At 33.8% G+C, this 24,020-nt stretch overlaps 1 protein-coding gene and 1 non-coding gene across 5 annotated transcripts in view; both read left to right on the top strand.

The window, feature by feature from the left end:
• The window catches only part of LOC126975633 (fibroblast growth factor 22), a 253,345-nt gene that overhangs the window by 153,120 nt on the left and 76,205 nt on the right, over positions 1–24,020 (top strand). The window lies entirely within an intron of this gene.
• Positions 14,122–14,195, top strand: Trnas-uga (transfer RNA serine (anticodon UGA)). Its single transcript has one exon. It is a non-coding gene; the product is annotated as a tRNA-Ser (tRNA).

The following is a 24,020-nucleotide window of genomic DNA, read 5'->3' as shown; positions in this document are numbered from 1 at the left end:
TAGTTGGTCAAGTCCCTTTTTTTAGTCGCTCACTACTTATAAAGCTACGACGTCTAGTCACTACCAATTGACGTACAGCTATACAGGTGGTATGCATATTTGAATCAAAATAAGCACCCAAGTGCGGGTCGAACTCGCCCATGGAGGGTTCCGTAGCAGCAAGTAACATAATTTAAAAGTTATATAGAAAGGAAAATGATACTCATTAAATTATTTAAATGGAAAAGGCAAAAAATCTTTCAGTGCAAATGAGCTCTCATCATTTCATACGTATTTAAAAAAAAAAAACTACTTAATAGACCTCGTCCAAATCAATTTTTGGTGGAAGTTTGCATGGTAATGTACATCATAATTTTTTTAGTTTTATCTTTCTCTTATTTTAGGAGTTACAGGGGGGGGGGGGACACTTTTGTCTACTCTGGAAGTGTTTTTGAGTTTCAGTTCTAAGTATGGGGAAACCACAAAATTTATTGTTTTTTTTTTTCAATTTTTGTGTGAAAATGTTAATGCGGTTTACAGAATACATCTTTATACAAATTTTCAACAGCATAGTTCTTATTGTTTTGGCAAAAAGTGGCTGTGGCATACATGGATAATCAGACAGACATGACGAATCTATATATTATATTTATAAACATATTCCATTTTTTTAAATTTGGTTACGGAACCCTAAAAAGTACTAATTTGATAAAAACTTCACAAAATCAGTTGTGTCATTAGAACACCACGTCCTTGGTCATGAAATCATTTCAACGTGCAACTACTTACATACGATTACCGGGACGCGAGAGAGAAAACCGGTACATCCGAGGACGTCGCGGGTAGGGTTACCATCCGTCCGGATTAATCCGGACATATCCGGACTTTTAGATTACTAATCTAGGTTTTTCCCGATAATCGGAATATCTATACTAATATTATAAAGCTGCAGTGTTTGTTTGTTTGTTTCTTTGTTTGTTTGAACGCGCTAATCTCTGGTACTACTGGTCCGATTTGAATGATTCTTTCAGTGTTGGGTAGTCTATTTATCGAGGAAGGCTATAGGCTATGTTTTTTTTTTCAAAATTAGGGATCCGTAATAAAATTGCTATTTTGTAACACAAGTTGTAAAATCGAAAACCTATTTTTGCGTGCGCTGCAAAAACTATTGACAATAGAACAAAATGATGTACAGGCTATAATATAGGCAATATTTTATTATTTATAAAACTATCGCGTGAATTATACTTTATATGGCAAAACAACGTTTGCCGGGTCAGCTAGTATATTATAATCTACAGGATCCTTACTTTAACACATTTACTTGTACTACTATATATTCTTTGACACAGTTTAAAATAACGAAACCATACCTACGAACATTTGGGTATTAAATTTTATAGTTCGATAAATAAAATGATTGGTATTACAATTTTATTATAACGATATTCATGGTTGTATGCGATTACCATAGTGTATGATATGAATTGTAAATTTAACTACTTTGTATAAGTGGGTATATTATTTATTTTTATTAAAATAAAGTAGTATAAATTTCGGAGCCGCAAGTGGGAGAAGTGCAATAAAATAAGCCGGCATCCTGTGCAAAGGAGCCTCCCACTGGTAAAGTTCTTATGAGAGTATGTAACGGAACGAATAGACAATCACTCCTTTGAGGGTGCCGATTAGATTATGGGTACCACAACGGTGCCTATTTCTGCCGTGAAGGAGTAATCTGTAAGCATTATTATGTTTCAGTCTAAAGGGCACCGTAGCTCGTGAAATTACTGGGTAAATGAGACTTAACATCCTATATCACAAGGTGACGAGCGCAATTGTAGTGCCGCTCAGAATTTTTAGGTTTCTCAAGAATCCTGAGCGGTACTGCATTGTAATGGGTAGGGCGTATTACCATCAGCTGAACGTCCTGCTCGTATCGTCCCTTACTGTCATAAAGAAGACTCTACATGAGGGAACAAACTCAGAAAAGTACTATTAAAGCGTAGAGTTTTGTGATGCGACCTCAATCATATCGCTCAGAGCCCGCCTAAACTTAAGATGATGCCTGTAGTGACACTGCTACTTCTCACTATATTATGCCTGCCTGAATACCTGCGGCGCCAGACCAAAGTTCGTTGCCCCCTTATCAGTTGCTGATTACATAAACTTTCTAATTACGAAACAACGTCACTCAAGTGACTTGATTTCTTATTATCATGTTACATTTTAAACAAGCTCTCTTGACTGAGCGGTTGAGCCTTGCTTGTCCCGAGCAGCTTTGCTGGTGTTAAGTTATTACCAATAATTGCAACACCAGAAGAATCAGAAATTGAAAGGAAGGAGTCCCGAAGTTGCCATATTCCACCTGGAAACACCTTGTTTAGATGTGGAAGAAAAATTAGAACCTTGTCTATCTGATCCGGAAAATTGATTTGCGTATGGATAACTTTCTATCTTTTATGTTCCTTCTACGGTCCTAGATTACTAAGGCTGTAAAAATCAGTGATTTTTTTTTAATAAATATAGTACAAAGTAATGATGAGTGTTCGATTCTCTCTACGTACAGACTTCTATTAAATTAATTCCAGTGTGATAAGGAACAATCTAGAACCTAAATGGGGTATTATTATTAATAATAATGATTATTAATAACAATATAATAATAATAAATGGGGTAAGCCTTGTGTAAGAGGCTCCAATACAATACAATCTTACAAGAGATCGAGCCGTTCACAGAAAGGATATATAATTTAAAAAAAAACGGGTTGCACTCCGGGAGTGTCAACGGGAGTGAAAAGGTATTTTGGCGCGTAAGACATTTTTTAGATGGTAGGGTTATAGACATATGAATTGTATTTCGTTTATGAATTGTTTTTCATTAATTATTAGAAACTTTAAAATACATTTAATATTATTTAATGAATCATCGTTAACAATTTCAACAACTGTAAAAACAACTGTTAAATTGTATCAGCATCATTATCATTAAAAATACCTGAAATAGGAAAAATACAATTTTGATTCGAATAATATATATTTATAATATATCGAGACGCGTTCGCGGTCTGCTATATGTACATGCATATACGCACACACTATAGATGCGTCTCGTAACGGTGTCGCGAGTCCAGAGATTTTATCTGTCTAAAAATATGCGTACCGCGCTAAAAGATTTCACTTCAAAAATTTGGAAAATTTTAAAGCCTTCAAGCTTTCAAATGCCTCAAAATACAAGTCTCGCCAATACAAAGAGTTAGTATCAAAACTAACAATGTTAAAGTTTTCACAGTGAATATCTATTTCAAGACCGCCTCGTAAAAGTATCTAATGAAAGAATTTACTCGCCACATTAATAGTGAATGACGCAAAATATTTGACGTTATTGATCGGAGCCATGTGTGGACGTGAAAAACTTTCCGGACTGTTAAATATAAATAAATAAGGCGCTGATTGGTGGGTATAGTGATGTGTTGGCTTTACGATAATGTTACGTCATTATATATTTTAATTGGAGATTCTATTACATTTTTTTGTTACGGAATATTACTGATTATAAAAATAGCCTTAAAGTCGTACTCTGCACGCCTTCAAAATAAACTGGCAATGATACTCTTTTGAAAGCTTATTTATAGGTACTATAAATGTATTACTTAATGAGTATTCGTGCCGTTGGTTGCTAAGAACCCATCGTCTCTACACCAAAGAAGACAAATATGTCACATCAGATTATTTTATTATTATATTAAAATATTTTCCACTGGTAAATAAAGCATTCCTTCGCTATAAAATACTCTTCTCCAGAATTTTAAGTGCACTAATTGTTACTAAAAACGATGTTAGATTGATAGTAGTTGTCTTAAGATGATGAATGTATCGTATGAATATGTGTATCGTATGAGTATGTGTGACGTATTAGTGAACTACATTATGATAAATTTATACACTTTTCCGTGTAAATTAATGTTTAGAAATATTATCGCATATATGGCAGCGATTTTCAACATGCGAATCACAGAATTTGTTAAAGAACATAATTAATATGATATCCGATATCGATAAAATGCCACAACACTAGATGCAACGTAACGGTTATTGTGAACTACAAATAAACCGGTTATTCACCTCTCTCAAGGCCACTCTGTTGTTATGAAATATTTTACAAATCGTTTTCAGTCGTCTGGCAATTATTTCTGGAGAGTTATAAAAGTGTTGAGCGCTGAAACTACACGAATATTAGAAACTTAAAAATTTTCATGAGTTTTCGTGTTTGATAATTATATCAATAAAATATTCTTTGATAAATGAAAATTCTAAAATTCCTATGATATGCGGCTTTTCTTCACTCTGTGGTTTTCAAGAAACTTAAGTCTCCTCACTTCCAAAATTTTCCACCAATTTTCAGCTCAATACGACAAAGGTATCATTAATAGATTAAGCCACAACATTAGAGTTGAACAAAGCATACAAGATTTTATCAACGATGCGTCACTCGAACGGTTGGCTCAGCTGGTAAGAGCGCTCCCACGGAACGCGAGAGGTTGCGGGTTCGAGTCCCGCATCATTCATTTTGTTTTCAGTTTTATTTGTGTAATTTATCCCAGAAGCGAAGGAAATAATAAATTGTTTTAATTTTCCAAATGATTTGAGTTTTCTTTAGTGTTAATTCCGCCAATATTTGTCCTTAAACAATTTGCAGTCTCGTGCCAGATATTGGCGAGACAACACGTCCTGAGGATGCCTCGTGTAGAGGCGAAACACGTGTCGAATTGCTTAAAGATTAATATTGGAGGAGTTAACACTAAAGAAAACTCAAATCATTTGGATAATTATGGATTTCCGCAAAGTACTTCAATTTTTTTTTGTTTCAATATTTTTTTAACGTTTATATAAATTTGTTTCAGGTAAGTTCGTATGCCATTAAGGAACTTGATAAGTATGTAGATTATAAGAATATTGTATGTTTAAACAGATTAGTTTTTTTTTTTCAAAATCCATAATTTAATATTTGTATGAGAAAATTTACGAGATGAGCTCTCCCTTACATGAAGGTAAATGAACACACTGGCCATTATAATGTAGTGCCGCTCAGGTTTCTTGATTAAACCCAAAATTCTGTACGGCATCGCAATTGCGCTGGTTACCAACTCTAAGACATGTAAAGTTTCATCAGCCTAATAATTTCACTAGCCACGGCGAAACCGAAACACAACTGCTGTATTCCTATTTGATGGATAAAGTGCCAAAGTGGCAAGTCAGTCGTTCTGTCTATGCTGCGTACAGACTGGTGAAACGTTACATGAAATGTATCATGCAATGAAAGAATTCACCGTACACATTGCTGCAATGTATCATGAAAGGAAACACACTGTGACGAAATTTATTAAGTGTCCATCTTCTATCTACGGGTGATAGTAATGTTCGTAACTTAGAATAATGACACTATATTCTAAGGTTCGTAAGTATCCGTCACTACTCTGTGATAAATGTCTTTCATAGCAGTTGAAATCATGTGTCATCCTAGGAACATGTACCAGGACTTCATATCCAATTTAGAGGTTCATGCACATTGCAGATCTTAAAATTATTACACAAGTGTTACCAACACTGATTCTGAAATTATAGATGAAAGTTGATTTTTCTGACAGATAAACTTCTTAATGTAAAATAATTATAATAGTCTTGAATTGTTAAATTTTTATGTGATATAAATTATCATTTTTTGTGTATGATACAGCAATAAATGAATATTGTATTTATTGTTTTGTATTTAACTGTGTAAAAACATTTCATAGTTTAGACGTCTTGCGCGGAAACGAGCATTTCACGAGCACACGAGCATTACAATCGCGCGCGGACTGACCCGTGATGTGTCGGCTTTTCGAACGAATACTTAAGGGGCGCATTTGCGGCTGAATGGCGGAAACATACGTATGCGGGAGGTGCGTAGTGAATGCGTTCGTAGTCCCTAATGTATTACCCTAGTCAACAAATAAAGATCTTACTTCATTACTTACTTACTCCCCAGCGAACATGCAAGGAAAGGTAAAATCTCATGTTACGTTTCATCAGTCTGTACGCACTTTAACTTTCAGGTCATATATCGTGGTTCGCTTCACGCCTTCAGATGTGCTGCTTCTTATGAGTCGTATTCCAGAATTTTATTAACTATTTTTCTATGAGCGTAGTATTTTCATTTTACGTACAACATCAATAAAAAGCAATATAAAAACTAAAATACCGCTTAGTTTTCAAAGAAATCCATTTAAATCACGACCGAGTCAAATAAAATTAATATCTTTTCTTTGTATTTTACTCTTAGACGCAACTTTGTTGATGCTGATAAATGGAATAGCAATAAAACTGACATCCGCCATTACTATCCAACTTTTGCTCAATCATTTTGACAGCTCTTGAACGGGAAAAACAGACAAAACTATTAAAGGGCATTTATGTTCTTAAGCAAAACATTGATGATGTAACGTCGTTTAAAAGGTAACCTCGTTATGTCCAAGTTATATTAGTGACGAGTGCTGATCTGCGACTTTTCCTGCAAAGATTTAAGTTTTTGTGGATATTTTTTGAAGTGAAAACTTCTTTAACCGCGTTGGGCACTTTTTGGTAGGGGAAAATCTTATGGGTTAGCGTCACCGACATGCTCGTTACTGGAGCACGTGATAAATAAATAATTAAAAATATAAATATATTTAGTTAGACACTTTTTGAATGGGTGAAATCTGGTGAGTTCGCGTCATCGAAATGCTTACAGCAGTAGCTATACAGCTGACGTATTGTGCAACATTAGTGCTGTGTATATATTATTCGTGAAATTGAATGAATTTAGTCAAAAGTTCAATTTGCATAAGTGCATTCTTGAAATAAAGAATCATTATGAGAATTAAAAATTTAAAGAAATAAACATTTTAACTGTTGCTTCTCAATATATTTTTTATAAAGTTTTGTATATTCATAAGCACATTGAGGAATTTTCTAGAAACAGTGAAATTCATAATCTTAACACAAGGAACAAACATAAACTTGTTATGCCTACTACGCGGTTGGGTCAAGTTAGTAGGTAAGTCTTTTGTTGAGCGATCTATATGCTTCTACAATATGATCCCAGAAAATGTACAAAACAAATGTGTTACGAAATTTTAAAGAATTGTTAAAAAACGTTTGTGTGGGAAAGGTTACTATAGCATAAACATTTTCTTAATGACCACGGACTGGTAATAAAGCGAACACCTCAGGCTCTTTAATTGTAAATGTTTAATGTACGATATCACATTGTCATCCATATTTTTATATTTAAAAAAAAGCCCGCTGAGTTTCTTGCGCCCATTCTTCTCAGGTCTGAGGCAGTCTCTTTTGAATGGGTGGTAGTTTTTGACGTTCAATAAGTGATTTTGAATCCTATTTAGAATAAAATTATTTGAATTAATATTTTATTGGGAATAGGTTTAAAAAAAAATTAAATTAACAATTTAATTGTTTTTAACATTATAAAATTTCAAATGTTAATACTAAAAGTTGTAAGTTTTCACTTAGATCCTCAGTCTCTAGAACTAACATTTTTTTAATAGTTAAATCCTTAACAAACCATGAAAGGCATTTGTATTCTAGTATAATTTTGGGGACCATTGTTCGATCCAATTTTTCAGTGTTCAATTTCATAGTTGAATTGTAAAGTTCTATGAATTGTAAACCGTTGATTCAATCTTCTAATGCTTAAGTGATAACAGCTACAAGTAACTGTTTTAATAAGTCATTCAAATACTCTAACGTTGTCATTATATTATACTTTCGGCCGTTCCCAGTATACTATCTACAGATAGAGATAAATTACTACCTTCTACTGTCAGTAATTACCCGATAAGTCATTCTTATCGCCTTATATTGGGACGCGTGAATATCAATTTCTATACAAACTTCTATCGCTAGTAAACTATACGTCGTCCCATTGACAGACAGCGTGTACAGATAAGGTGAGTTACCATCAATAAGTTTATTGGGACTAAAAAGTCAACGATAGTTACGATTTTTATCTCAAGTAAGAGATAGGCTGAATATTGGGAACGGCCGTTAGTGATTAATTTCTTACTTTTTAGTTCGGTTTATTTATAAAAGCGTGTTTTTAAACTATTATTTGCATTGTTGAATTAAAAATTCTCTTTGGTATTTGAAAATTTCCTAATATTAGATAAATCGGTTAAAGATAATGGTTAAAATTAACATCAAATTCCTGCCTCATCGACAATACACGAATATTTCATAAATTAACAAAAATCTTATTTATTGCAAATTGAAATATGAAATAGTTTTATCAAATTTATGTAATGTCATAGATCCTTCGATAAATCTACGAAGTTTGAACGAAATCTGGCCGTTTAAAGTGGGTCAAAATCGCGCCCAAATGACTCGGTTACAAACAAACATACATACAGGTGAAGCTAATAAAAAGCGTGTAAACTAGTTCACATCAGAGACTTACAATATACTATCGTATAGACACAGAAAACGTGCGAGAGATAAGAACATCTCTATCGGAGATACAGCATGATAGTAAAGGAAAACGAATCTATTGTTACTGAAAATGATGTTAGATTGACAAGTCGTAAGCTCACCAGTAGGAGGCTCCTTTGCAGGATACCGGCTAGATTATGGATACCACAACGGTGCTGGTAATGTTTACATATTTCAGCCCAAAAGCAATAATATGTAAACATTATTGTATTTCGGTCTGAAGGGCGCCGTAGCTAGTGAAATTACTGGGCAAATGAGACTTAATATCTTATGTCACAAGTTCACGAGCGCAATTGTAGAGCCGCTTAGAAATTTTGGAGTTTTTCAAGAATGCTGAGCGGCATGCATTGTAATGGACAGGGCGTATAAATTACTATCAGCTGAATGTCCTGCTCGTCTCGTACCTTCTTGTCATAAAAAAAGCTAACACACATATTGACAAATGTAAGCTCTAAATCTGTCGTTCACATAGACTAATTAAGCGAGTTGTTATACTAATATTGATATTGAAATCCAGAACAGTACAAGTTTGACAGCGGAGCGTGAATAATCGGTTAAGAGCCAAGATTTAGTTATGGTCTTGAAACTGAGGTAGCCGTGTTTGTTTCTATGCGGTATTTGATGTAGCTAAAGTGACAAATTTAACTGTAACACTTCACTGAGAAATATAGCGATTATTTTAAATAGTTTTTATGTGATTACACGCTTTTTATTAGCTTTAACTGTATGTATGTTTGTTTGTAACCGACAAATTGTGCGCGATTTTCACCCACTTTAAATGGCCAGATGTCGTTCGAACTTCGTTGGTTTATCGAGGACCGATGATAGTACATTAATTTGATAAAATTCGTAATTTTTCAATTTGCAAAATAAGATTTTCATTAACTTATATAATTTTCATGTATCCTCTATAAGGCTGGAATTGATGTTAATTTTAGATTTCTTTTTTATTTTGTAGTGCGGTTTTCTATAAAAAGCGTTTTTTTTTTCAGTTTTTTAACTACTTTTTATAGTTAACGATAGCGAATGATTTTTGTGACAAAGAGGAGTCGTTCGAATTCCATGACCTCAAAATAAACTCACCATTCAAAAGTATGGCGTTGGATGGCATATCAGTTATCAGATCAGTTAAAAAAAATAATACATTTATTAAGAAACAAGATCGTTGAAAGTTTTGTTCTAATTGTTATAGTTAAATATAGCAATAATTAAGTAGTTTCACGAAAACTAAGTTACATTCAATAAATATTAAATAATAAACGAGTAACACTTCTACACATACCAACTAACTGTGGATAATGATCTGAGTTTTAAAATTATTAATTTTATTCAACTGTTATTTAGTGTGAAAGTATGAGAGTGATATTGAAAGAAGAGTGAATGCAGGAAACATGGTGAATTGAGCCTTGCACTCCTTTAAGAACAGGCAGAAGGTGTCTAGTAAGGCTCGTTTGGCTGTGCATGAGGGGGTGTTGGTTCCAACACTCATGTACGGAAGTGAAAGTTGGGTATGGCAGAAGAAACATGAAAGCAGAATAAATGCAGTTGAGAAGAGAGCATTGGGAAGTATGATAGGAGTTAAACTGAGTGACAGGATAAGAAATAGTGAGATAAGGAAACGTTGTGGTCTGAAAGAAGATGTTGTGACAAAAATTGAGAAATGTATGCTGAGATGGTTTGGACATGTCGAGAGAATGAATGAAGAACGATTGACGAAGAAAGTGTATAAGGCCAGTGTGAATGAAAGTGTTGGAAGGGGTAGACCTAGGCGGACGTTTCATGATCAAATTAGGTACGTCTTGAAAAAAGGCCAGGTCAAGAGTACCCTAAACCCGAGAGCATTTATGAAAGGAATAATGAAAAAGGACGAAGCGAAACAAGTTTGTAAGGATCGTAGCAAGTGGAAAGAAGTGGTCTCTGCCTACCCCTACGGGAAAGAGGCGTGATTTTATGTATGTATGTATGTTATTTAGTTATTAAGACTTATTGTACCAACTGTTTACCCCTTGATCCCCATGAAAGAAAATAAATTAAAATATCGGTAGAGTAGAGGTAGAACTGTTGATTCCCACCACGGAGGCCCCGGTTCGATTCTCACCCGCTACGTACCAATGTGGTTTCGGTTTTCGAATTCATTTATGTACGTTTATTTGTCGCTTTATAGGGTTGGCATGTCTTTTACCTGTTCTGTGGTTGTTTACTTGTGATTCCTCTGGTGTAACAATAGGGTATGAGCTGCGGTGATCACATACCATGAGGTTACCCGTATGCTTATTTGTCCTCCTCTGCAATAAAAAAAACCAAATGCCTTCAAAAATTGCTACTACATAACAATGCAATGCTAAGTTTTTTTTGTAATGAAAATAAGGGACGAGACCAGCCGGACGTTCAGCTGATGGTAATTGAGACGCCCTGTCCATTACAATTCAGTGCTGCTCAGGAGTCTTGAAAGACACAAAAATTCTGAGTGGCACTACAAGGGCGCTCGTCATTTTGATACATACGATGTTAAGTCTCATTTGCCCAGTAATTTCACTAGTTACGGCGCGCTTCAGACCGAAACACAAAATAAGTAGTAATGTTTACACATTACTGCTTCATGGCAGAAATAGGCGCCGTTGTCGAACCCATAATCTAGCCGGCATCCTGTGCAAAAAAGCCTCCCAATGGTTGTACATATATTGTGCATACGCGATCTGCCGTTTTCCAGAAATTATATATTTACTAGCTGATGCCCGCGACTTCCGCGTAGATAAATGGTTTTCAAAAATAATAAACAAGTTTGGAATTGAAGATGTCATGTCCTATTCCAGTTCCAGTTCTCGTTTTCGCTCCCGCCCCCAACATTATATGAATCTTATTTCGAGGAAGATTCCTATGGCAGACTAAACCTACTATCGGTATGTTATAGATCATCGACGAGAATTTTAGTTTTTCTCTAATCCCACGGGAACCATGGATTTTTCCAAGCTCTAGTCTATCGCTTTAACAAATTTCAATTAAGTCCATTAAGTCCATGTCCTATTAAGTTAAAGTGACTGACTGTAGTTTCACTGTACATAAAATCAGTTTCAAGGCAAAATAACATAAAATTTTTAATATTTTTTGATGATAATCATAAGGATTCTAGCAAGTAAGTTATGAGAGTTGAACACGGTTGACTAAACTTGACTCGATACAATACAATCTCAAGGTTTCCTCTAAATCTTCATTTTTTGAGGAATAATTAATGAAGGATAACGGAGGAGACAGTTTCGTTTGCGATTTATTTAACATTTTGCAAGGAATTTTCATCTGCATGTGCCTTAATAAAGATAAAAAAATGCTGCATTAAAAGACATTCTATAAAAACTACTTGTAATTTGATTAATTCTAAATTAATTTTTTAATTATTTTTAAGCAGACGTTGATATAAATTGTAAATACCATTTTAAAGTTCTATTTGAATACTGCTAATGCCGTTGTTAATAAATTTTAGAATTACCGATTCAGATATTTACTGAGAACATAGACAAATAAAGGTCATGTCACAATATATGCTAAGATATTATCGCTCCAATAATTCTGACAGTTCCTAAAGAATCATAAACTTAAAAAAATAAACATTTTAATTGTTACATCTCAATATATTCTTGGTAATGTATGTTTGCTCATAGGCCCATTAGCGAACTTTCTAGAAACTGTGATATTAATGTTAACACCAGGAACAAATATAAACTTGTTATGCCTAATATTCAGCTAAGCAAAGAAAGTATTTTGTTGGGCGATGCATATTATGTTTTTAAAATACGTTCCCAAAAATGTATTAACACATGTGTGTTACGAAATTAAAAAAATATACAACAACATAAATAACTATTATACCACACATAACAGATAAATTTTATTGTACAATTTATCTTGTGACAAAAATTTTATTAAAAAGAAATACGTTAAGTTTGTTGCGCCCGTTCTTCTAAGTTCTGAAGCAAACATTTTCGACCGGGCTGTAAAATTTTGCAACAGGTACGTACGTAACCTGCAGTAGGTACTACCAAAAATAATAGAATCCTTAAAAAATCCTATCCTATTATTGAACTGAACTGAGCAAAATGTAACACATAATAATTTGAAATATTTTCTCGGACTCGATGAACAATATTTTCCATTTAAAGCTATATCATAGCGTAGCGCACACTACAGCACAAGCCTTATTGCTAATTCCGTATACCAAGCGGGCCGCGCTCGTTACGTACAAGATCGTATGTATTGTGACACGTAATCTGCTACTTATGGCGGCAAAAACCACTAATCTTGGATTGAGACGTTACGCTTTGATACGCCGCGTCTTATTAGGTGTTGTTTTTGTTGATCCGCTTGTCTGGTACAAGTTAGAAGATTGATGCACTTTTTGTGAGGGTAGACCGAAAACAATTCGGTTTAAGTCTGATATATTTCTTGGTGTCCATTCTTGTATAAATTGACTAAGACAGTCGGGGACCAGGCAATGTAAACTTGTTCTGTATCCACGTCTTAACGATTTCCTAAACAATATAGGCACTAAAAAATAACAAATAATTGCGTATTCTTCTAAACTTAATATTCAACTTATTTTTATAGTTGTTTTAAGTAAAATGAAATGAAAAATATTAGACTACCCAAAAGTCAATCAAATTATTATGACAATATAATGTAGTTACAATTATTGTTATCCTGCAACGGTGTCCTGCCGCGCAGACCCGCTCTCGCCTCTCGCCTCGTTACGGCGCGATTAATTTCCATCAGCTGAACGTCCTGCTCGTCTCGTCTCTTAATTTTCATAATATAAGTATATGATATTGTATAAGTCTATGGGTAGAACTAACTTCGGGGCAACACACAGCACCTACCTAAATACAATAGGTGTGCACTTCTTCTCAGACTCATGAGAGTTTCATCTTTTCTTTGGGTAACGGGTGCAGTGTCGATATAGAGAGTGGTGTAATCGGTTGTTCCATTGATAAATCTGTCACTGAATCACATAAAAAACGGCGTGTACTTTTATGACCGTAATACAAAATTGAAACTTAATCAAACCAAGGTAGTTATTATAAAAGTCAAAAATATTTTATTAACACAAAATCAAAAAGATTGCTCGTCAATGTCAATCACATTAAATACAATTCAGATACATAGATATTAATTACACAAAAGTTTAAACATATACATATTTTTAAAATAATGCACTCCAGTAAAACAAGGATTAACCATAAAACCCATAAAAAAACAACTATAATACTATTCAATTCCATATTGTAATATCGTCTACGTAATCTTCAATACTGTAATAAGACTTCGACATAAGTCTGCGTTTAATAAAAGATTTAAATTTATTTATTGATAATTTAGATACACTTTTTGTTAATTTATTGTAAAATTTAATAACTTAATTTAATAATTGCGTATAAATTACACTGGTATAAATCATGCTATGACTGATCGACATTAATACACAAATAAAATTTGGAAAAACAAAATTTTATGAAACTTACCGTTGATAACCTGCTCAACCCCAATAGTTGCATATTAGGGAATCGACTTGAGATGAAGCCACAACCTGAGAGTTGAACAAAGCAAACAGAATTTTATAACGAGGTGGTACTCGAACGGTTAGCTCAGTTGGTTAGAGCACCGGCACTGAACGCCGGAGGTCGTGGGTTCGAATCCCGCATAGTTCATAAAATTTTGTTTTTCAAATTTTATTTGTGTATTAATCTTAGAAGTGAGGGTTATCACTTTAAAAACATAACATATTGATCGACATTACACAAGCGAGGATTACATGGTCCAGTCTCATTCAATGCCGGCAAAATAAAGATCTCAGCGCTCCTAAAGAAATCTTTACTTCAAAAACTTGTATTTGTCAAATATAATTTACCTAATTAGATTAATGAATAGTGTAAATTCGTAGTTAAATCAAAAATAACAATGCCAAAATGGTTTACGGATATATTTTCATTGCCCTTGTTGCCTTATTTTGGTCACCATGTATACGACAAGGCATCTGTGTTGAGCCCGGACCAATTTATGCAAGAGATAGAAAAAACCGCCTCTTCAGTATAACTCCTACAAATCTTTGCTGCAGAAAAAAACAATGATTAAACGAAAATAGATAATCTGATGTAAACGAGTTTGGTTCGCAATAAAATAAGCAATTTATTAAAAACACAATATTTGAGTATGAATTCTTGTATTTAAACTCGCCTCATCTTTTATCTTGATTTGTTCTGCATTCCTCCTGCTTATTAGTGATATGATAATAAGTTTCTTGTATTCCGTACGCATGCAGGGCTTATGTCTAAATTCGTAAAGTTAATTAGATTTCGTGTTATTCGGGCATGTAAGTCATATTATTATGTTGGTAACATTTCAACGAGTTAACGACATCGAAAATATACAAATATACACAGATCTCAATTTATAATGATTTCTATCAGTTCTTTGGCTACAGAAACGGACTTTTTTCATTAAATAAAAATCAACAACACATTCTTCAATATACCACATCTCGCTTTTGATTCCAACCTGAAAAATCTCGACCTTAGAGTATTGAACCAGCTAGAGATGGCTTTGGTAGGCGTGCCTCCTAAAGAAAACAAAAAAATAGCTTAAAGGCCAGTTAATTGCTAACTCGTTCATTTATTATTATGTTCATTTTCAACAGGAAAATTATTTTCAACACGAGGTGGCTTAGCCTATGAGCAGAAGATAGATGAAATTAGATACTAATGATATTAATATTAAATTTTCTGCACAAATTTATAGTAAAAATCTAATTATATCTAATCTAGATGTATCGTCAATCGTATTCCATAGTATTATGTCCTATGGTATATTGCTATGGGGCAATGCTGCCGATATTAATACAATATTTGTGCTGCAGAAGAGGACTATTTATAACCTAAATCCTAAAGAATCATTGAGAGCAAAATTCAAAGAAATTAACATCTTGACTGTTGCTTCTCAATATATTCTTAATAATGTAATGTATGTCCATAGGCACATAAGTGAATTTGCCAGAAACTGTCATAACCATAATGTTAACACCAGGAACTGACATAAACTGATGATGCCTACTACTCGGCTAAGTCGAGTTAGTAAGTCTTTTGTGGGGCGATGTATTTGCTTTTACAACAAGATCCCAGAAAATGTTCAAAACAAAAGTATTATGTTATTCAAAAGAATTGTTAAAAAACTTTTGTGTGGTAAAGGTTACTATAAAATAAATGACTTTCTTAATGATACCACAGCTTGGGAATGGAGTGACCGCCCTCAGGCTATTAAACAATAAGTTTAATTGTACAATATTACTTTGTAAACATATTTATTCGATGAAAAAAAGCCCGCTGAGTTGTTGCGCTCATTCTTCTCAGGTCTGAGGCATTCATTTTGTAATGGGTGGTAGTTTGTTTGACTTTCAATAAGTGATGTCACATCCTATTTTGAATAAAAATATTGGAATTTGAATTTGAATATTCAATTCACGATCAAATCGGGCATGTAATGTAAAGAGCTCGGTAAAGGGTAAAAAGTACAAAGAATAAGAGAGCTTTTACAGAATTTGAGATTTTCTGTCCCGAGCTTCATGCGCATATCCTTTAGTTGAATACTCAAAGACCTAAATAAATATCATATAACCCGAGCTAATTCTAACCTAACTTAATGCAATATGGGTTTATTATTAATTGATGACGACAAACGAATAGTGGTAGCCCAAAATATGACCTCACCTCACAAAGAGAGGTAGATTTTGTTCCGTGCTACGTTCGCATCTTTGGTTAAATACTCAAAGACATACATCTCTAATAAATCAGTCAACTAATGAACCAGGAATATAATAAATAAACTCTAATCAAGTTTTGTTTATTTTTTGCATTTCGCGTCACTCAGGCATCGCAATTAGAAGGCGGTTCTTCGTTCACGCGATAGTGATTCAAATGACATGTCTATTTTTATACAATTTATAGTCTAATGTTCTAGGGATTCGCATGAGACTCCTAAGACGATTTATTTACGTAAAGCGATTGACAAAACGGTATATTGTTGATGAAATCATTAAATATATGTATACATGTATAATAATGAATATGTAATGACCGTGTAACCCGCACCGCACTTTTCGTACGTGTGTGAATCCACTAAAGGAAGGTAGGTACTTTCACAGGTGGTGAACGAATGTTAGTAAATCTTTTTTAATTACAATACAAAATACTGTTATTATTAATTTTTTTTTTCAAAATGTAACAATTTATTGCAATAAATTTGTTAGAAAATATCAATCCGGTGATAGCAAAGTGTAAAGTCTGGATTGTTACAATAATTAAAAATAAATAAAATATTACATTTGAATTTGGAATCTGTCTGGAATTTGTTATATGAATGTTCATTGAGTTTCTCATTTTAGCGCCAATACATTGTACAACAATATTTTGCGATATTAAAATGGAGTGGGGTGATAAAGAGAACCGGATCGCTGTGATTGCATTACACAAAGTAGGTATGGAGCCAAATGCAATTTTTAAAACTCTCTATACGCTTGGGATTAGTAAAATGTACCAGGCGATTAAAAGCTACAATAAGAACTCCTCTGTTTGTGACAGAAAGATCTGGCCGTCCACGTAGTGTTCGTACGAAAAAGGTGGTCAAAGTGAAGGAATTCGAAGAAATCCTGTCCGAAAGCAAAAGATTTTATCTCGGGAGATGAAGATAGCACCTAAAACCATCGCGTATTTTAAAAGATGATTTAGGACTTGCAGCCTATCAGAGACGTACTGGTCAATTCTTAACTTATAATTTAAAAAAGAATAGGGTGGTAAAATCGAAACAACTACTGAAGTGGTACGCAAGGGGAGGTCACGGATTGTTTTTCAATTATAGATCAACATTTTAACAAACAAAATGACCGTATTTATGCTCAAAGCTCTAAGGAAGCTTCCCAATTAGTCGATAGAGTGCAACGTGTGCACTATCCAACTTCAGTGATGATTTGGTAGAGTATTAGCTACGAAGGAGTGACTGAGCCATACTTTTGTGAAAAAAGTATCAAAACATCGGACCAAGTGTATCAAGATACCATTCTTGAGAAGGTAGTGAAGCCCATACATCACAGACTATCAGGTGACCCGTATAGTCGTTTGTTCTCCTCGTCAATAAAGAAAAGATCTAAGGGAACATGTGACCCAACTAGTAGAAGATCTCATGCCAATAGTACCAGCTACCCATAACAATAATACTAAAATAATTAAATAGTATATTGCTTTGAAATAAGTAATTCAATTGTTAGTAATATGAGAGTAGAATCATCACTAAGAATACATAGCCCAGTTTGAATTTGTAATTATTTAGTAAATATTGTATTGTTGTAGCACACTTACAGCACAACGCACAACAATTCGAGAATGCGTTTACGTCATTTATTACGCTATTTTACTGCTCAGTTTCATAATTTCTTCGAGTGGAACTTGGAATACTTATGCATATGCATATGCTCTCAACATGGCGATAACGCCCCCTTGTGGGCGTTTGAGACTTTCGGGGGGCAGTAGAAGACCCAGAGAAAATTAGGGGGCATTGAGATGTCGCAGGCAAAAAAATACACGAAAAAATTCTAGAAAAAAAAACATATTCTTTTGAGAATATGTTTTAGTGTATAGTGGGCGGTGAGCAAAATAAGGTTGGGAAACTATGCTCTAGAGTGTTCGGTTGAGATCTATAGAGTTTACTTACACTTTGCTCAGACTTTACTTAGGTAAAATTTATCTGAATTTAAGCTTAACATAATCATTGGGAGGCTCCTGTGCACAGGAAGCCGGCTAGATTATGGGTAACGGCGCCTATTTCTGACGTCAAGCAGCAATCTGTAAGCATTATTGTGTTTCGGTCTGAAGGGCGCCGTAACTAGTGAAATTGCTGTGCAAATGAGACATAAGATCTTAAGTTTTTTTAATATTTGAGGCTCGTTAAGTTTTTTTTATGGAAGAGGAGGAGAAACAGGGGTACGGGTCTCTTGATGTTAAGTGATCACCGCTGCCCACACTCTCCTGCAACACCAGATGATTCACGGTGCGTTTTCGGCCTTTAAAGAAGGTGTACGTGCTTTTTTTGAAGGCACCCATATCGTATCATCCTGTAAACACGGCACAAGGAAGCTCTATATGTTTCGTTTGGCACCATAAATAGTGAAATCAGTGAGCTGACGAGACTGAACATCTTGTCTCATGGTGACGAGCGCAATTTTATTAGCATTAGCAATTTAATTTTTATATTTAACTAGCTGACCCGACAGACGTTGTTCTGTATATTATAAATAAAATAATGTTTCTATATGAAGTTGTCAATAATATATCATAACATCAAAAATTACTTTGTAAAATATGCACCCTATTGTCTTAATGAAATTGTTTCACAGCAGAACTGTCAAACCGTGCGTCAATAAATTCTCTCATAGAAATTATGTATGGATGGACACATAAAAGGAAAAACAAATTTGTTGTTTTTATTTAATTTAGCAGCATTTTCCTATTTATTCACCTTTTAAAGCTTCTCTGGACTTCCACAAATAATTCAAGACCTAAATTTGCCAAATCGGTCCAGGCATTCTCGAGTTTTAGCGAGACTAACGAACAGCAATTCATTTTTATATATATAGATTATTGATTATATTTAATAAAATATTACTAAAGATGAATCACGAACGATGAGAGGAGCAGGACGTTCAGGTAATGGTAATTGATAGGCCCTGTCCATTACAATGCAGTGCTGCTCAGGATTATAGAAAATCCAAAAAAATCTGAGCGGCACTAGTGTAGACATTTTATAACATTACTTACCATTTAACTGATAACGCTTTAGTTAAAATTCATATTAATTGTGGTAAACTTATGTAACTAGATAGTACTAACTACTACTTACTGCTACTGACTTACGCACTGTTTTACTAATTACACATTCCACATTCCACCTTCGCACGACACGCCACAAGTTAGGATATCATCCCCACCATCTGGATGTGTGGCGATCCTCCACAGTGCGGTTTTCAAGGAGCTTTCTTCCTCGTACTACGAAGCTGTGGAATGAGCTTCCTTGTGCGGTATTTCCGGGACGATACAACATGGGTACCTTCAAAAAAAGCGCGTACACCTTCCTTAAAGGCCGGCAAGTCCTCCTATTGTATAAAAAAAAACCTTTATTTTTTAATGGCGCTTACGTAAATTAGTTTTAGATGGCTTTGCACACATGAAAATAGTTAGGTTTTGTTATGAAGTATATTTTGTATAATTTACACATCATAAATATGACAATCATGTAGGTACTGTATAATATTAATGTTACTTAATAATAATAATTACTGGGCAAATTTGGCTTAACATCTTATGTCTCAAGGTGACGAGCGCAATTGTAGTGCCAGTCAGAATTTTTGGGTTTTTTGAGAATCCTGAGCGGCACTGCATTGTAATGGGCGTTGAACTATGTGGCCTGCCCACTGCCACTTTAGTTTCGCAATCGTTTGGGCTACGTTGGTAAATTTGGCTCTCCTACGGATTTCCTTACTTCTGATTCGGTCTCTCAGGGACACTCCGAACATAGCCCTCTCCACTGTCCTCTAAGCGACTATGAGCTTTCTCATCAGGCCCATAGTTAGCGACCACGTCTGCGTACCGTAAGTCATCACTGGCAACACACACTGGATGAAAACCTTCGTCTTCAGACACTATGGTATTTGGGAGGAGAAGATTTTACCTTATTTAGAGACATATATAATGATTATAATGATCTTATTTGATAATAATTTTGATGTTGGCTTAAAAACCAAGGAGAAAAGGGTCGAGAAAGTTTGTATGTAAAAATGGCCACCTATGTTCCCTCTTAAGTATCTTGTTTTCCTGTTCTCCTGATATATTTCACTGTACAATTCCTTGGTAACTACGAAACAAAGCTTAGTCCCTTACGAAAACTTTACAGGACGAAATTAATTTCGCTAATTCATTACTACTTAACATTCCCAAGTAACAATATATCAATTATGTAAACTGCTTTCTAAACAGACAGAGACGTGGGCGCAACTAGTATAATTTAGCTAAATAATTAACTCGTATATAACGTTTATAAACTTGTCTTAACTTATATCTAAGTTATAAGGCCTATTCACGGGACTATTAGCAATATTTTCTTCTTAGTATTTCGCGAGTGACACGTTGTGGGACAAATATACAAGTTATTATACTAATTATTTATATAAAGTAAATGTAATATCAGGTAATTTTATAGACTATTCTCGGTATTTTGTGATATCGTCTTTTATAGCAAATAAATACTCGACAGTAAAATCTCTTTAGTTAACTTGGTATTGGTGCTTTCAAACTTGTAAGGATTTTGTTGATATTATTTTTAAAAAACTTTATATACTAATCTATCCTTAGTTTTGGTAGAATCAGGGTAGTATATAAGGTCAGCATATAAATGGTTTGTAATGTACACATTTTACGCCACTTTGTATGCATAATATAATTTATTGCCAATATGATTATTTTTAGCTGTTATAAATTATAAATATTATAAAAATGTTGTCAGACCACTATGATCTTTATGGCCTCATGTTTGTCTTATCTTGTAATAATATTAGATTAATAGATTTATAGTAGAATATCCACCCACATTAGCTCAATAGCGCTGAAGTACATATTAAGCGATATTTCTGTATACACACCTTATTATTGTGTTTCCTAAATAACTTCCGTTCAAAACCAACATCTACAGTAGAATATCTACAGAATTTAATTAATAGCTGCATTATTAAGAAAAAGTATTTTTATTACATAGAGTTTTACATCAAAGAGTATTTTTTTTAATAAGGCGTGAGTATATAAATAAAATACTTTTTGTATAAGTACATTAATTACATTAATTAACGCGTGTAATTAATTTGCCTATTAATTGCTATAATCAATTTGTTAATTTACGCAAAAAAAAAGACATGTGGCACTCGGGGACTGCCGCGGTAAAGCTATTTCATAGCATTTTTTATCAACTTATGCAATGCAGTATTTTCTTTTTGATAAAATTAATTTAAAAAAAAAGCAAACGGGAAGTGAGTAAAATTTAACTTGCAAGATTTAATTACAGACAGACAACGGGACAGGTGAAACAAAATAAAAATGCTTGTCATAATAATAAAAATTAAAAAAAACGTGATAAAAAAATAAAGCAATTAAAAGAAATCAAGATGTACACCAGGCTCGAACCTGGGACCTTCTGCACAAAAAGCATGCGTGATAACCGCTGTTCCACGGCAACTGTAATGACCGTGCCAAAATATCTATATATATCTAATAAGTAAGTGTTAGGTTATTTTCGTTACGGAATTTCTGGATTCGGTCTCCACGCTCAAGGCCCGCGATAGAAGCTATGCAATTGCTTAAAAATATGAAAATTCAGTTATTAGCTGTTTACTTAAAATATTTTATTTAAATGATGATGAAGAAATATATATACTCATTTTATTGAATGTTTGTATAACTACTAGTCTAGACAAACCAAATATAAGAATGTTTCGTTTAAATAGCAATTTTCCTGATGGACCAATAAATTATTTTTTCTATCCAAACAAAATTTTTATCGACTACTGACACCCGTCACTAGTCGCACCGCGAAGAGACTTCTTTACCATAGACAAGCCATTAACATCTGTAATACTGTAAATTATGAACTATTTACAATAAATAATTATCTGTGAATGAAACGTTTTGTTACTTCCTGGCTGTTGTAATTGAAATTATGTAGATTTGTGTTTAAAACACATGACATGAGTTGCGTGGGTGAGATAATAAATGGATTTCATAAATCGAAACATCAGTGATGCCAGTTTCTTCAAAATAAGGCTGAAATAGGCGATCATATTAAAAAAAAATAAATAAAATACAACTAGTCTATTATAATATAAAAAAAATCAGGAATCGGATCGTTAATTTGCAGTTAGATTTTTTTACTGGACTGTAGAATTATTAGATACTAGCTGACCCGACAGTCGTTGTTCTGTATATATTAATTAAAATAATGTTTTTATACAAATTTGTCAATAATATATCATAACATCAAAACAAATATGCACCCTGCTGTTATAATGAAATTGTTTCACAGCAGAACTGTCAAACCGTGCGTCAATAAATTCTCTCATAGAAATTATGTATGGACACATCAAAGGAAAAACAAATTTGTTGTTTTTATTTATTTTGGCAGCATTTTCCTATTTATTCACCTTTTAAACCTTCTCTGGACTTCCACAAATAATTCAAGAGCTAAATTTGCCAAATCGGTCCAGCCGTTCTCGAGTTTTAGCGCAACGTAACAGCAATTCATTTTTATATATATGGATAGATAGATTATAAAACTTAGTAGTTCTGTCTACAGTTATGTACATAATACTCACTGACAACGTAATCTATTTATTATCAATACCAGTGTAGGTAGGGGCGGAAACCCTAGTCGTTTACCTAGCGATCTATGAATAGCATTGTGAATTGTAAATGCTTTGTCCTTTTGTGTAAAGGTACATGCACACAGTTAAAATTTTCCAATAATTTTTCAATATTTTAACAGTTTTTTTTCTCATAAGCATAAAAAGTTACTGCTGGCTAATCAGCCAGTGTCTGTTTTTCAGTAATTATTACATTAGTATAAGTAACATAATATGATGTTGGCGTGGCGGCGGGTTGCTATGGAAAGATTTTTGACACTAAGTTGGGCGTGCTCAACTGCATACCGATAAAGATATTTTTTCCTATATCATTTTCGATAAATGACGGTACTTAAATTAAATTTATTCTAAAGGATCAAAAATGGGTTTTGAAATTCGAAAATGGATTCAATTCACATCTGCCGTTCGAACCGCAACCACTTAACTTTTTTTTATTCATATTTTCTAACATAACAATTTACCAAGGTATGGTGTATATATAGGTACAGCATTCGCCAAACCTAAAGCACAAGTGGTAACTAACAAAAAATAAATTCGATTATTTTACGAAATGTACGATAAAATTTGAAATTAAGTATATCAGTAGACGGTGCAAACACTGTTTTTATTTCTTGAAGGATGTATGTTGAGACTAAAATCTATAAATAAATCATGAAATGTTCACTTTGAATATGAATATTAATAGAAAATCAAATAAATATCGTTTAACAGTTCGCAAACGCAGAGCAAATTGAATTATCCAATAAATATCAGGGAGTCAGCAGGCGTGAGTGAAAATTGATTGGTAAGGCTGCGTTCATATTGGTGAAACTAACTATGGGTGTAAGTAAATCGTAGTTTTTTTGATGAAAATAAGGGACGACATGAGCAGGACGTTCAGCAGATGGATATTGATACGCCCTACCCATTATAATGCAGTGCCGCTTAGGATTCTTGAGAAACCCAAAACTTCTCTACGGCACTACAACTGTGATCGTCACCTTGAGTCGTCTCATTTGCCCAGTAATTTCACTAGCTACGGCGCCCTTCA

This window comes from Leptidea sinapis, chromosome 36 (assembly GCF_905404315.1).
Source record: "Leptidea sinapis chromosome 36, ilLepSina1.1, whole genome shotgun sequence".
Taxonomy (NCBI): domain Eukaryota; kingdom Metazoa; phylum Arthropoda; class Insecta; order Lepidoptera; family Pieridae; genus Leptidea; species Leptidea sinapis.
Note: the sequence above shows the minus strand (reverse complement) of the source record. Positions and strands in the feature narration are given on the sequence as shown.